Source organism: Metopolophium dirhodum, chromosome 1, assembly GCF_019925205.1.
Source record: "Metopolophium dirhodum isolate CAU chromosome 1, ASM1992520v1, whole genome shotgun sequence".
Lineage (NCBI taxonomy): Eukaryota > Metazoa > Arthropoda > Insecta > Hemiptera > Aphididae > Metopolophium > Metopolophium dirhodum.
Genome location: NC_083560.1, coordinates 1,824,628 through 1,838,919, shown reverse-complemented (window position 1 = coordinate 1,838,919; position 14,292 = coordinate 1,824,628).

The following is a 14,292-nucleotide window of genomic DNA, read 5'->3' as shown; positions in this document are numbered from 1 at the left end:
TGGATATATAATATGGATGAGGCATCATATACGTTTTTATATATTATTACCTAGAAGATGACGAAATACCGAGAAATATATGTTACTCAGATAATGATACAATTTTATAATCCATTTAATGGATAAGTAAGAACCTTGTAAATATTTATTGTAAACCTTAATATTATTTTAATAATTGAAAATACTTTTTATATATCGTGTCTTTTTGTTTCATATAAACTATTTAATTTCCTATAAATATTAGAATAATCTACGTCTCACATTGCGTAGGTGCTGGTGCGGGGTGTTTGGCGAATGTTGATTGAGACGGCTGTGGTGTAACCTTATGTAGCATTATTACCAATAAATAAAAAAACTTTGTATCATGATCGGGGGGACGAGCAGTTAAATATAATATATTCAGGGAGAATCGTAGGATCCTATAGATATAAATAGGTTAGGGGCAGATATGTAAATATCAGAATCTTAAATAATATATTTAAATTACTAGGATTCCATTTCAGTTATAATTATGGTTTATTGTCTACTAAGCACTGACAAATAATAATAATACTCGCAAATATAATATTCCTAAGCTATATTCTATTATAATATGTGACTGTATCGTAGTCATACATAGTCGTAGTGTGTATTGAGATATGAGGTATATAGTGAACTGCTTTACTAATCCATGGTGTGTGTTGGTCATAGCCCTTGCAATTATGTGTGTGTGTTTTAATATTAATGTATCGATCAGCAGTTAATCGTACATAAGGTAGAGTTCGTATTATATACATAAGTGTTATGAAACATATAAATATGTTATATTATTATATTTATAATTGTTACAACTTGTTTTTAAATATCACGGTTGTTTTTATTTTACACAAAAATTAAAATATTAAAATGAAAAGTAAGTATAAGCATATTTGTGTTTAATTCAAATATATTAGATTAAATGTTGTATTATTTCAAACATTAAAATAAATGTAGCAGGTATATAAACGGTGAAGTCGAAATAGGATACTATAATTTTTGCATTTAGTGACCAAACTATATACTCAAAGACGACGTCCAAGACCCTCAGAGTCGATATCGTCTATTCTCCTTAGTCAGTATACCTACTAGTTACACAAATTCATAATATTGTGTGTCATAAATATATAATTTTGTGTATGTTGTCGAGTAATCCTTTGAGCTGTATAAAATAGTTAGATCTATGTATTTTAATAGGAATCACAATTTTGTAGTCGTAATTGACGAGGGATGGCGGGGGTGAAAATACTTTCTAGGGTGGATGGATTGGAATGTTTAAATGCATCTACGTAATTGCGACTATGTTTTTTGTAAGTATGACTTTTGTGTCTTAATATATTGATATGTACCTAAGCTGTATAATATGTTTGGTTGTGTGTGTGTTTGTGATGTTGTATGTGTGAATATATGTACATAAACTAAATATAAATGAATACTGCATATACATATATATTATAATATGTTTGGGTGTTTGTGATACCTGATGAATGTGTGTATGTATGCATATAATATGCGACTATGTAAGTATCTAAATATGTATGAACTATCCTATGGGTATATGAGTGTAAGTGTGTTGTGCTAGAGAAATGTGTGAATGAAACTCATCATCATCTGTAAACGATTAAACGATTGACCATATATACATATATATATATATTATAATTAATATTTCCGTATGTTGTCGGGGAGAGGAATGTGTGAATGCAAGCGAATGTACCTATATTCCGACGTGTATATTTTGAAAATAAATATTTTTACAAGTTTATGTCTGTGTGTGTTTGAGATTTATTCTCATGTATAACGAAGGACTGGGTGGCTTGTTTGTATACTATATGGAATACTGGAATCGTGTGTGTGTGTGTGTGTATGTGATGTGATGTGATATGAATGTATGTATCTATGCATGCATGCGTGTACCTATGTATGATAAGGTATATAATATATATGTTGAGCTTGTGTGTGTTGTAAATATTATTATATAAGTTCAGAATGAAAACTGATGAGTACTGTATAGTGTGTAATACCATATTATAGTTTGTATGTGTATGGTTATATCATATTTATATGAATAAATATACCTATGCGTTTTATTGATATGTAAGTAATAAGTATATAATATTATGGTATAATATTTGTATATAGGTATGTGTGATGTTGTAGGTACCTTATATTATATTATGAGCATAACGTATGTTCGTATATATGTATGTATGTATGTATGTATGTGTATGTGGGTATGTATGTATGTATGTATTTATGTATGTATGTATGTAAGTGTGTATGTATGCATGTATGTGTATGTGTGTTTGTATGTATGTATATATAAGTTCAGAATGAAAACTGAAGAGTACTGTATAATGTTTAATAGTATATTATAGTTTGTATGTGTATGGTTATATCATATTTATATGATGCGTTTTATTGATATGTAAGTAATAAGTGTATAAATTGTATAATAATATGTTCAGGGGTTTGTGATAATGATGTGTGTATAATTGTTTAGATATATGTAAATACCTATGTATATTATATGTAGACTATATTATAATATATTTGAATGTGTGTTTGTTTGAGAGGTATAACGTGTGTGTATGTATGTATGTATATATGTATGTATGTATGTATGAATATATATATATATATATGTATGTATGTATGTGTATGTGTGTTTGTACATAAGTGCGTATGTAAGTAGGTATTTATAGATGTGATAACTGATAACATAGATATAATAACGCGGTGGCGGGCTCGTGCGCGTTCGCGGCGGCCCTTTGTAAGGTGTAGCGTTGGTGGTGTTGGTGGTGGTGGTGGTGGGGGGAAATTATAGAATGTTTATTGTTAGAAATATCAGTGGAATATTATATGTTCAAGTCACTGTGATAATGATGTGTGTATAATTGTTTATATATATGTAAGTACCTATGTATATTATATGTAGACTATATTATAATATATTTGAATGTGTGTTTGTTTGAGATGTATAACGTGTATATATGTATGTATGTGTGTTTGTACGTAAGTGCGTATGTAAGTATTTATAGATGTGATAACTGATAACATAGGTATGATAACGCGGTGGCGGGCTCGCGCGCGTTCGCGGCGGCCTTTTGTAAGGTGTAGTGGTTGTGGTTGTGGTGGTGGGGGAAATTATACATCTCGTACGTATGTGAACGATTGTCGTAAACACCAGTTAAATGAGATAGAATTTACATTTTAATCATAAGCGAGTAAGTTGCGCACTGGTGTGGTTGTCGTATGGAAAGCGACCTGTTCGAGTTCGAATCCCGGTTCGGCAAAAAAATTTTTAAATTATTTTCCGCGGCTAATTGATAGGGAAGAGTGGCGGGGGGATTATCGTACAAGTGCGTGATTGATGGTGGGGGTATCTGAAGAGCGGGGTAGCGGGGGGAATGTCGTGTACGTATGTGATAGATCTGCTCAACCCATGGGTTGAGCAGAGGTGTATAGATGTATATGGGTTGAGCAACGGGTTTCGCGGGTTGAGCCATCAGGTATAGGGCTGAGCCAGCAGGCTGGGGTTCCAGAACTCTCTTTTTTATCCTACTTATAACAACAAGCCAACATTTTAATTTTATGTCGAAACAAACCGAATTATTCGGAGATGGTACTTATAATTTTGCACCAAAATTTTTTTTACGGTTATATACATGTTTAAACTGCCGCCTTTTCATATTTGGATGTCACCACCGGTGCGCGTGATACCGCACGATAACACGGCGATTCCCGAACTTTAGACTCCATAATCTGGACGGCTCGGACGTCGTCTCCGCGACGCCAGTCAGTCTGCGTTCCACGGTGCCGATGTACAACAACCTGTGCGTTTTGCGTTACACTTGTGACTGCCGTGGCATTTCGTGTTGATTCCACGTGGTGCGTTTGTAAGTACTTACATCGTTCGAGTCGATATAATATTGTGCGTTGTTATTTTTCGTCGTGTTCCGATCGCCGTTCGGACGATTTGATTCGGCTGTACATTGGTACATAATAATCTGTAATCGTTGTTGAGTGGGCCTATGCCAATAAATATTCGAGTGCGTATACCGTGTCGGTTTGATAGTACTAAAATTTTGAACGTGATCCGTTAAAAATTAAATAAGTACTCGTCGCCGCCGCAGCCGTGACGTCATTGTGCCGCCGCCGTCAGCAGCTGGGGTCACCGTCATCTGCTGCCGCCGCCGACGTTGTCATCATCGTAACACATCAACGACTATCAGTTATCACTGCCATCGTCGCCGTGGAATCCCGGAAAAAAAGTCCGGGGAAAAAAAGTACACGGAAAAAAAGTCCGGTTTGATTTATAGTTTCATAAAAAATATTGAAACTTATTTAATTAATTCAAAATTAATAATATATATGATTGATATGATCTAATATAATAATTTAAATTTATAAAGAATTAAAATTTCACGTCGTTATACAATCTACAGAAATAGAAGGTATTAAGGTAAGGTAGATAGAAAAAATATACTAGAATATATGATAGAAAACTCGTGTACATTAAAAGGCAATAAAGATAGCACAATTAATCTGTATTATAAGATAAAATATGAATGGAAGTTAATTTCTAAAATGCGTGAAGAGTTAGGAGTAGATAGAGCTAAAATAGCGTTACAAGAATTAGGTGAAGGGATTCCAACACCAAAAAAACGTACCGGCGAATGTTTAAAAAACTTATGTTCTAGAGTGGCCATTGACGAAATATCGGTGGAAGAATCTTTAATTAATATTGGCCATTGCATTCGAAAACGAAATAAATATTAGTTTTAAATTTTAATCATTTATAGTTTTAAATTAAATTTATATTATATATTATACATTTAGTAATTTTATTTTTTTTTAAATTAAACAGGACTTTTTTTCCGTATAATAATTTTTCTTGTCGGACTTTTTTTCCGGCTCCCGTCGCCGTGGTATCGTTATCAATTATTATTGTTTTGTATTTTGCAATTGTCATAAAGGCATATCATTATTGTTTATGATCGTAATTATTATTATTATTATTCACTGACCGTCAAAGACGGTCGCGACTCTGTGCAATATTTATTTATGTACATTATTATTAATTCAATTCCATATATCATACACTATCATTTAACAATCAAACTTTGTGTTAGAATTTAATATCAAAAGACCAGTGTCACCTCACTCCCATACCGACGCGAGTCGTCGTGCGGCGGTTCCGAGTTGCGTGCGAAAATCGTTTTCTGGGTCGAATTGCGTGCGTGGTTTTTTCATAACAGGGTTGAGTTGCGTGCGCGGTTTTTTTGTGACAGAGCAGAGTTGCGTGCGAGATACAGATTTATTTACACTAAATAATTAAAGAATACATTTACTCTTCGAATACAAATTATTAAAACAATATTAATTCAAGTGATAATACAATAAAAATGTAATTTGAAATTACAGTAAAAATATTATAAAAATAAGAAAAAATAAAAAATAAAAATAAATAGGTTTGTTTACTCAACTGGCAAATTTTTGTACGCCAACTTTTCAATAAATTCCAAACGAGTTAACATTTTATTTTGAAATTGATACATAATGTCATTAATATAATCTTCTTTTTCTAATACCTCCCGTCGTTTTTTTGTCACATTTGAGCTACGAATTTTGACATAAACAGCGGTTTGTACATTTTTCAAGATTTCTACAAATTGAAATATATTTGGATACGCAGAGTAAAACATACTGTTTAGTTTCGAATGGAATGACTCGCATGAATTAGTAGTGCGCTGCAATGAGTTAGAAAATTCAGCCCATAATGACGGTGGAAATTTAGAATTTGGTAAAACATAATTTCTTGATAATACCCATATACCCATATATAGCTATCATATTAAATACAGATAAATGATTCTCCGGCCGACACATCCAGCTCGGTGAAAACCGGTTGTCTTTAAATAAAATATGCGCACGCAATTCAGCTCTGTCATGAAGAAACCACGCACGCAATTCGGCTGTGTCTCGAAAAAACCGCGCACGCAATTCGGTATTTCGGTTGTTGTCAAACATAGTTCTTTTTTTCTGCACGCAATTCGGATGCAGCCTCGTCGTGCGGCTAACCGCCATATATCGTAGGAGTTACGTCGGCGCCAACAATACATTACACACATATTATGTAAACGGTTTTCACGTGCCTATTGCTTATTTTTTTTTACCGAACAAACCAAAACAAATTTACATTAAAATGTGGAAGTATCTCTTGAAAATATGTCCAGCTCTTAACGTTCAAAAGCTGAATTTGGACTTCGAAATCGGTGCTCACGAAGTAGTCAAAGAAATATTTCTAAATGTGATTATTGAAACTTGCCGTTTTCATATAGTCCAAGCTTGGCGGAGAAAAAAATAATATCTGTATATTTTATTTCTATTTTGTATTTTTAATTACTGCAGCAACGTCGCATAAAAGTTGGTAGGTAAAAACGTTCTCAATCTTGATATTAAAAAAGGTACCGTTCTCAATCGTGTTCTACCCTGCGTAAAAATCCCCGGTTTTCCTTAATTTTTTTTTTCAAATTAATATTTAAATTAATAAATAACACATCTAGACATCTAGTACCTACAATCTTGCAATCTACATTCTATAAATACAGTTACTATAAAATATACTATTAAAATATTCCAAAGTATAATTCTGTATTATTCACATACAAACAATTACATAGATAACCCACTCCACTCACCTCTAATTAAAGGTGTAGTGGGCGCACACCTCTACTCTAGGATAGCCGCCACTATAATATAAGTTATAACTTTTATACAAATATTTCCTAAAATACATAACTATTCATTCATAGTTGATCTTAGATAACTTTTCAACCTTAAAAAGGTTGAAAAAGAGCTCTCTGGAGTGGCTGTAGAAACTGGCCATGTACAAAACTAGAAAATATTTGAATTAAAAAATGAACTCAGTATTTTTCAACCATTTTTGGTACAAAACTGATAACAAAAAAATCACGATATTTATTGAAAATGTTGATAACTGAAGCTTCGAAAATTTTCTACAAAATTCTTTGTATCGTATGATAAAATTTGTTTTTCTTTATCATGTAGAAACACAACATTAAACATGTACGAGACACGAGTAAATGGTGGGGGGGAGGTCCCCCTATAAATACGCCACTGGTATGTATATACAAATTTTTTTAAATACCTACTTACTAAAATATACATTTTTCTATTCTTTCTTATTTCATAGGTACTAGTTTTTGTATTGGTTTAGGGAATTACAGGTTTGCTAAAGTAAAGTATAGTCAATTAAATTGTTTAATCAAAAACTATTTATTTGTAGGTATATATTTTGAATTTTTTTTACTTCAAATGATTATAAAAAAACGTGCTTAATAGGTTAGGTTAGGTAGGTACAGTGGCTGTTTTGGGAGGAGCCTCACTTGTAATTTCAGAAATTAAAAAATACCTATTTGTTTACTTTTTATTGGTACCTACTATTATGAATTTTATTCGTTTACTTTAATTTAAAATATATTATACTATATTATACATATATTAGATGCATTAGATAAACAACATTTTGGGATATTTAATTTATTTTTGTACAGAACTTACGCGAAACGCGAGTAAGTGTGTGCGTCGCTGTATAACGTCGCTATAATAGCTATTATAGCCCTTGCTGTTTTTAACTCTTTCCAGCACAGCCCACACAGGGGACCGATAAATGTTTTTATACTTATACTGCAACGATGCATTTTTTTAGAAAAAAATTGACTTAAGTATAAAAACCAAATATTGTTTTGGTAAAAAGTACGACTTTGGTGTTGAAAAAATTTTAAAACAAAAAAAAAATAGAGGTTGGATGGCGCAATCCTGGCCTAATTCATGGTGTAATTCTCACCATGCAGCAAGTGATATATTTATTTTGATAGGTATAATATATGGTATATAAACTATCAATAAAATAGAAATTATATTTTATTTTATGATAAGATCTGTAATAATTATACATATTGTTGAGTTTATGAGTATGTTTGTAGATCGATCTGGATAAAAATGACTACACTGCTTTTAGTAATAAGTAACATTTAATAAACGAATGACGTACACATAAGTAATATTATAATGTAGGAAGTACCGGCCTACAGTATGCTAAGAGTCGGCCTTATATACAAGTGACCTATTGACCTAAGTCTCACGCCACTGTTTAACAATATCAGATTCGCTAATAATTATATCGCATGATATGGCGTGATTTTTCACATTATTAAATAATATTCAACACATATATTACATAACTTGTATGTTGTATTTACAAAATTCTAAAAAAAAATAAATGTTTTGCCATGAAAATTTGTTTTTTTAATTTGTAGTATACATTTTTTTTTTAAATTACCTAAATCTCATTACTAAATTGCTCACTAAATATAATGAATATTACATAAACAAATAGTTATTTTTATGGTCTATGGGTGGTTTGACGAAATCTGAAATAGTAAAAGTAAAAATGTGGGCAAGTGGGTGTCACTGTGCTGTACAGTAGATTACAAGTGACCCACTATAATGGATGGATGGTGTTAAATTTGAATTCAATGATATAATATCATCGTGTAAGTAAAACGATTCTGAGCGAAGACGGCCAACCTATGATATTACTAAGTATATTTGATTGTATTATTGTGAATTAAGTAATTTATAGATACATGACCTTTTTACGTGAAACTTTATTTTAAAATTTCAATCCCTAGCTATAAAAGTTGAATATTTCATACATTTTAACAACAAAATAATTATTAAATTTCAAATTAGATATCATTTAAAAAAAATTGGTACTTTAAATGCCTATAAATAAAAATTGTTTTAATGAATTTTTAATATTTTTCAACTGCTATTGTAACTGGAGCCTCGTATTACATTTTCACACTTTTTTACCCACGTTTTTTATAGCGTGTATAATAAATGTAAATTAAAAATGCTCATCTCACTTAAAACTAAGGAAGCATGTATTACATTTTTAAAATCTTAGATTTTAAAAGTAAATTTTTTTTTATGAATTTCTAACTCAAGATGATTCGCACATTTTCGTGATTTGTACCTACGTGTGACGTGTCTTGTGAAGATTTAAATTTTAAATGCTTATAATATAAAATTGTAAGTATGGATTTTTAATATTTTTCAAACGTCATTGTAACAATATAGTAAGTAAGAGCCTTGTATTATATTTTCAACCTTTTTAACCCAACAAATAAAATTTTATTGACATTCATAGAAAAAAAACTAAAAGGATTGAAAATTGACAATGTCCGTAAAAAGCTCAAAAAGTCAAAATATTTTGAAAATTGTAAGGTGTATAGAAAATGAAAATAATTGGAAACTGAAAATGTCTATAAACAGTTCATAACATTTTGAAAATTCTATCATGTATAGAGAATAAGAATATAAACAACCAGTGAAAATGTCATGTATATACGTTCATTTGTTTTAGAGTTACACCAAAAACCAAAATCGATTTTGTCGAAAACCGATTTTGCGTAAAACTTCTATCAAAGAAATAAAAATAACACTGCACAGTAAATGTTCTCCAATTTATAGTGAGGATATTTGGTTGCTTATCTTGGACTACATCCTGAGTGGTGCTGATTCATAGCAAAACAGTTTTTGCTATGTTTTACACTTGTAAGATGGAGACAACACATGCGGATGTAGCGTCATCTTAACAATCATACAAATTACAAATTATTGCAATACAGTTTACTATAGTATAAAGGGATGTGAGAGGCATATCCTCCCACGGATCTGTGTACCATAAACTATTCCTGTAAATTGTAAATATTTCTAATTGTACGTACTTTTGCCTTCTAAACACCATGATACAATCAAAATTGTTATGATTGAAGTTATCAATTAATTACTTTTTATGAATTAATATTTTATTTTATTATTATTCATTATGTGCAATCATGGTGTTTAGAAGGAAAATATACGTACCTACAGTTAAAAAAAATCTAATTAAGTAAATTTTTTAAAATTATACCTACCTTTAACTGTTTCCGCGGACACACGGTATATAATACCGTAAATTCAAAGTGCTTATAATATCTCACTTAATAACTAAATTATTATAAAAAAACCTCATACAAATACTGATAATTAGGGCTCGGAAGTTGTTGCATTTGCATGTTTTTATTTTTTGAATTTGTGTCTACTTTCTGTTAGTGTCTATGGCCACCGGTTATCGCCATCAGTGGTTATTATATTTAACTTTATTTCTTTAGTCATGCAAAAGTATTTACCTATCAACATTAAAATCACTTAACCAAATAGTAGGTACCTAATAAATTAAATAAGAATAAGTAGGTAATAAATGTATATTTTATATGAGTTGCTCTTGTAGTTTTATTTAATTTCTAATGCCTAGGCGTACTTTCAAAATTTGTTGGTCATTATTAATTATTGCCATTTGTCATAGGTACCTAAGACAAACTAAAATGTTTTGTTTTGTTACATAGATAACTAGTTACTAATAAATTAGTTGGTAATAAAGTATCGTATCCGTTTTATCTATAGTCATAACTAGGGCAGAAGACTTGTAGCATTTGCATATTTTTTTGCAGTCACAAAAATAGCAGAGTGCGAAATAAATGCGTTTCATGGTACCATAAAGCTAGTTTTGAAATTTTATTGTGCATATAAATGCATATTTTGCGTTTTTTTATGGTTTTTAGGGCTTATTTTGCTTTTTTTTGGTTTTTAGGGCAAATTTTTTCCATTTTATACTTTTAGATGCATATTTTAAATAATTTATAGGTTTACCAATATTTTTGTCATGGTCAGAATACCTGAAAACTTGAGCCTTGACGATTTAGCATACTTTAAATATGCTCCTATAAATTCCGTTGATGTGGAACGTTCTTTTTCATTTAAAGTCCTGTTATCCAACAATAGGAAAAGTTTTACGTTTAACAATTTGTAAAAACACCGTATTGTCCAATGCAACTTCCAAGGTAAAAATTTGTATCAATTTTAAATATTTGAAACTAAAATATTTTGTCAATTGTTTTTTTAGTAGTCAAAGAAGTTGAAAGTTGAAATTTGAAAGTTTTGAAGAAGTATCCAGTTAAGAAAACCCATAAAATAAACCCAAATAATTCAAATAATTAATTGTAAGTTGTTAAATAAAGTTGTAAATAAAATTTTTTCATCAAAATAATAAGTACCAACAGAAAAATTCTTATTTTTTATTCAAAAATATCCACTTTAAAATGCATATTTGGTGACTTTTTAGAGCTACAAGTCCTCTGCCCTAGTCATAACTAACCTGGCCACTGGCTTATATTAGCTAAACGCCAAAAACCGTTATTTCACTTTATAGTTTATAATATAGCTATACTGTTATACAGAGTGTAATAGGAAGATCTGACGAATGATATAACTTTTGTTCTAATTAATATTTTACATTTTTTTATATATATATATAATTTATATTCACTTGCGTTACACTTATAAAATAAAAAAAAAATATTTTTATTTTTAATACTGAAAATAAAAAATGTTAATTTTAATTTTTTGGATAAATTAAAATAGCCAATTTGTGTAATGATTGTAAGAATAATTTTCATCGAAAAAAAATTTATCCAAGGCAAGTAGTTTATTTTATAGAATTTTTTAAGTATCAATATTTTCAAAGGATGTTATATGAAATGTCACACACCAATATTGATCCAAATTTAATTATCAAACGAGAATGCAGTGTGGTGCCCCCTTGGAGGGTTCCAACATTTCTTGTGGACACCAGCCTAGCGGATCAAAGTAAAAAAGAAACGTTAAATGTTATATATAAAAATTTATTCAATGAAATCATGGACTCTTTTCCATCTGAACCACAAATCTATACAGATGCCTCAAAAACAAACTCAGGTGTTACGATCGCTATCATAAACGGAGAGCAATCCATATCGTACAAATTACCAGACCATAACAGTATATATACGGCGGAATACTTTGCACTCCTGGAAGGAGTCCACCTAGCCATTCAACTACCCGATTCCACCATTAACATTTGTACAGATTCGCTCAGCGCTCTAAACAATCTGAAATACAATTTACACTCAAGCATCCTAGCAATCAAAATAAGCAACATCATTGAAAATGCCAACAAAAACATACGGTTCATATGGACACCTGGCCACAGCGGAATTGATGGCAACGAGAAAGCTGACAAAGCAGCTCGTGAAGCAGTAAATAACCCTCTGACTGAAATACGCACGTACTCCTCACTCATCGACATCCATAGAAATGTCAACACCTATTGTACCAATCTATGGGAATCTGAATGGCGTCGTACACCCAATAACAAACTGAGAGAAATAAAAAATACTACCGAATACTGGCCTAAACCCCATACATCAAATCGTAAAGATGAAGTAGTTATCAATAGATTACGTATAGGTCACTCAAAGATGTCCCATGGTCATCTTATGCGCAGAGAAGAACCAGCAATGTGCCTAACCTGTGGAGAACTTCTCACAGTCAAACACCTCCTCATCCACTGCCGCATCCATATAGATACCAGAAAAAATCTAAAAATGCCCGACAACCTCTTTGAAGCCCTCAGCCCTACACATGACAACACCAACAAAATAATCATATTTTTAAAACAAATTAACATGTATAATTTAATTTAAGAATTTATTGTAAAACTATACTCTATTATGTACTAACTACCAATTTTGTTGCAAGCTAATAACCTAATAGTTGATGCTGTACCATGAATAAAAAAAAAAAAAAAAAAATATAGCTGTATTGTTATACAGAGTGTAATAGGAAGATCTGACAGATAAAATAACTTTTATTCTAATTAATATTTTACATTTTTTTTTTATACATATAATTTATATTCACTTGCGTTACACTTATAATATATAAAAAAATATTTTTATTTTTAATACTGAAAATAAAAAATTTAAATTGTTTGGATGAATTAAAATAGCCAATTTGTGTAATGATTGTAAGAATAATTTTCATGGAAAAAACATTTATCTAAGGCAAGTATTTAGAATTTTTTATGTATCAATATTTTTTGATTAAATTATTTACTAATCATACATTTTTAACTAATTTTATCAAACGTTTAAATAGTATGATTTTTTTTCTGTTAGGTCTTCGTGTTATTATCTTTATTTATCTTTCCTTGTCTTCTTTACAAGAGTTTTAAAATATTTTGCTTTTCCTTCATGGTAAATTGTACAAGGGGGCATTACTGCTAGTAATCTCATATTTTATTTATTTAAATTGTTATTACCTACAATAGGTACATAGGTAAATGCAATCATTTATTATTGTCATGTTTTAAATAATTAATTTTTCTATATAATATAATTTCTTATATTATTCATACCATATTAAAATAAGGTATGTCATAGTAATTAGTAATTACTAAAGTATCTTACCTATAATATGAAATTTACTAGTTGACTGCATTAAACCATATTGTAAACACAAATATGTAGTTATATATTTTTAGTGTTTTAAACTATTACAATTTTAAATTCTGCCATGTAGATAATATAAATACTTAGTAAAACTTCTAAAATTTGAAATTAAACTTATTATTAAAATATTAATATAGGTAGTAGTATACTAACATGGTAGTCTTCCATGTGGTATCTAGTTACATTTATTTGTTACAAAAATAAAATATTAATTAAACCATTTTTTTTTTTTTTACAATTTGATATTAATTTTCATTTAAAATATACTTTTTATTGGTTTAGATATTAATAATATTATTATCATAATGAGAAATTTAAAAACGGCGAAAGACCAGCGCCATTTTTTGTCTGAGTGATGGTCAGCGGGCGAGGAGAATGCGTATCACAATGTGTGCATTATACCTATTATTATATCATGATATTAATAAATTTAGTGGTACAAAGAAATTCAAGAAGAACTAACATTTCTTAATAATCGAGCAACTATTTTAAAATCAATTAAACCATTAAATGAATCGGATCTTGTTACGAATAATGCTCATATGTTCCATCTTCTACTTCTACTCTAAACCAGCATATCAATGATTTTTAAAAAAAAATTATAGACAAAGCAGAAGATTTAGTTAGAAATTGTATTTATTCCGATATTATAATAAGAACAGTTTCTATACATGCAATTTGTGCTGATGCTCCGAAGTCATTTACTGTGAAAATCAAGTCATACTGGTTAATTTTCTTGCACCAGGTATCTTGCAGAGGGTAAACATGTCGGAAGTACTTGTTTCCCATTTTAATATAGTAATTCTAGAGAAAT